The sequence below is a fragment of the Penaeus monodon genome, chromosome 23, assembly GCF_015228065.2.
Source record: "Penaeus monodon isolate SGIC_2016 chromosome 23, NSTDA_Pmon_1, whole genome shotgun sequence".
In the NCBI taxonomy this organism is placed as follows: Eukaryota; Metazoa; Arthropoda; class Malacostraca; order Decapoda; family Penaeidae; genus Penaeus; species Penaeus monodon.
Window position 1 is genome coordinate 31,314,394 of NC_051408.1, and position 3,142 is coordinate 31,317,535.

Sequence of the window (3,142 nt, forward strand, 5' to 3'; positions counted from 1 at the left end):
TTACGCATCCCAACCAACTTCACGCTTTTCTCTCAGCTCGTATCACAACTTCGAGTAAGCAAGAAAATGGCCACAGGACGCTGTCTTGGTCATTAAGAAGACAGGACTGGTCGTTGCGAGGAAGAAAATGATATCCCAAGACTCCCTCGCTCAAAGTTTTTGGTACCATAAACCTTGATTACGGTGCGGGAATGGCGGCGGGAGGAGAACGACCAACAACCTCCTATTAAAATTTTCGACAGGACGTCTTCGGATACTCATTACTGGTTACGATTGATTTTAATTTGTCTTTTCCTTTGGTCTTTTTTATTTGTGGTTATTTGTGATAACAGAGTCGTGCCCTACTCCCGGGCGAGGCGGTGGCCCCCACCCTCACTCTCCCCTGCTCTCGGATTCCAAGTGCCAGGTGGTGTTTGAACTTGACATTTTTTTCTTGACACTGCTTCCCTTCGTGTGCGGCTGAGTTGTAGTGCATCTCCGTCCCTCTCCCTCGGAGCATCCTCTCCCCTCTTCCTTAGCGTTGATGCGCTGCTCCCCTCTTCTTTCAGTACTTGTCCCACTGTCGAGTCTCCTTGTTCCCTCTTCTCTCCCCCTCATCTCCCCTCTAGCACCTTCCATACATCCAATCATAACCTCCCCTTTCCCCCTCATTCCTTGTCCTCCTGTGTGTGTGTGTTGCCCCTGCAAGACGCCTGCTCCCCCACCCCCTCATTTAGTCCTTGTAGGCTAGGCTGTGCTTTACCAGCTGTTCCCCTATTCTCTCCCCTTCTCTCCGCACTTGCAGTTATCTCCCCACCCCCTCAGCAAATAGATGTACGATCTTTCTCCTCGATTCTCTGTTTCACCTCCAAATGTCACTCAAGCTCGAAGGATCGACGTTTCATTCTCCTCACCCCCCTCGCCCCCATTCCTCTCTTGTCACCCCCTACAATATTTTGAATAACGAGCGGGTATTCGCAGCAGGGGAAGATCGTGAGTATTTGTGGCTGACATGACGCCTGGGATAAATTGTTTACAGGGTTGGGTGGGGGTGGAGATGTGAGGATGACGTCATAGGGCCTAAATGCGCCGTCATTCTTTCTATTAATGTCTGTATAGTTCGGCCGAAGGAAGATCAACGCTAGATGCTGTCGCGTGTTCGTGTCAGCCAGATCGGAGATAGCTTTATAAGGTTGTTTGTTTTTGGTTTTGAAATAAGTTCCTTCTTTAAGCCAGGTGGATAATATGTGTCTAGGATAAAGTGCTCTTTGGATTAGGCGAGAATGGTAATCCAAGAGATCGGCGTATGTTTGTTTAGGATTCACTTAAGCGCATACAGGCATCATATGACGCGGAAGCTCGACAGTGTGTAATCACCTAGAGGGCGAGAATCGTGAGGTCTCTCTTTGTTTTGATGTCATGGATGTTAATCTTCCTTATCTCTGTTAGTGTTGAAAGACTATTTGGATTGTCATGATTATACACAACACCGAATAAAAGATATTTTTTAGAACATGATTGAAATCATGAATCTTGAAACATCATGATTAGATTGTGTGCGTCTAAATAGTGGCATTCACAAGAGACGCGGTGGAGCGAGGCAGCACACGCCGTCACCGGACACAGGATAATCATAATAAAGAATGTGGTGGCACGTCTTGGTGTCTCCTTAACGCCGGCGTCGCCCACGCCTTCCTCGCCCTCCCCCCTTCGTCATCAACACGAGTGATGACGAAAGTAGGCGCGGCGGATGCAGCCTTGCATAATGGGCGAAAGAGCTAAAATTGCGGCCTTTTTGACTGGCGGTCGTTGATGGCGATTGAAATTTGGTTGATGAATACGAGTCGATCGGTCGGGAAACACGAGCTTATTAAAATCGAATTACTTTTTGAATTACAGTTGTTACGTTACCCCTATCCCTTTAATCCAAAGAGTTATGGGATTTCGAAAGGAGAGGATTGAGGATTGAAAGGATTTTGAAGGGAAATTGAAGCCGGATTGTTCGGAAGGGGAAGTGGCCTTGCGAGGTAGTGGTTACTGAAGTTTTATGATCGCGTCGCGCCGCCCGGGGTCGTCACGCCGCCCGGACTATCACCTCCAAACGCTCGCAGCTTTATTCTCTGTCCTCCTCATATTCTGTCACTTGTTGCACGCCACCTGGTTTTAGTGGTAAAGACCCACTCGGAAGTGAATTATGTTCTAAAGCTGGAAGAGGTCACAGTTGAAAGAAGGGGAGGAGGGAAGGGAGAAGGTAACGCCAGCAGGTTGTCTTCACCTTTTGGAAAGCTTTATTGAGCCCGCTGGAGGAGTCCCTGGGGCCGGCGCCGCGGTGGTGTCATAGGGTTGTCGGGTTCCAAAGAGGTTAAGAGATGCATGGTAGAGGGCGTCCTCGACCCCGTGGAGGGAGGAGGCCATAAAAAGAAGTTCGGTAGCGTCTGTCAGTCACTCTACAAAGCCCCGGTAGTGTGCGCCAGAGATCGTAAAGCCTGCCTGATGACTTTTGGCTGTCACTCACGCCGGGCGCCGCTCATGACGCTTGTGCCGGAAGTCTCATGCGTTTGTTTGTTCGATATTTTCCGTTGTTTTCTATTATCTCTTGCGTTGAGTTGTTTATGTTTGCATCATTGTAGGATGCTAGGTTGAGGTTTGCGTGACTCCGTTGCGTGGATGCTTTAAATAGCCTTCGTTTTATTCTCAATTGGCTTAATGGACTGCAGTTTGAAGAAGCTTTGTTCTCTTTAACTTCTTGCCCTCTCGACAGATTAAGTGACCTCAGAGGACACACCTCGATGGATGAAGTCATTAGCGATTGCATTCGGCATCGATATTTAATAACCGTGAAGTGGCTCATGTTATCTCACCGTCCCGCGATCGGCCTTCGAGAGATGCACATCGCCCACAGACACTTATCAGGTGGGATATAAAGTGGTGAGTCACCGTCTCGGGAGATACGCCGAAGTGACTCACAGGGGAGGCATGCAAGGGGCGGCCTCTAACACAACACCATCACAGTTCTGCAGGCCGCTGCTGAAGGCGGTTACGGGCGGCGCGAGGCAAACCGAGACAAAGCCGCGAAACAGCCGTGTCAACACCATGATGGGAAGAGACATTGGGGAGTGGGAATAAGGGAAGTGGGGTAACGATGGGGAGGGTGGGAAATTGT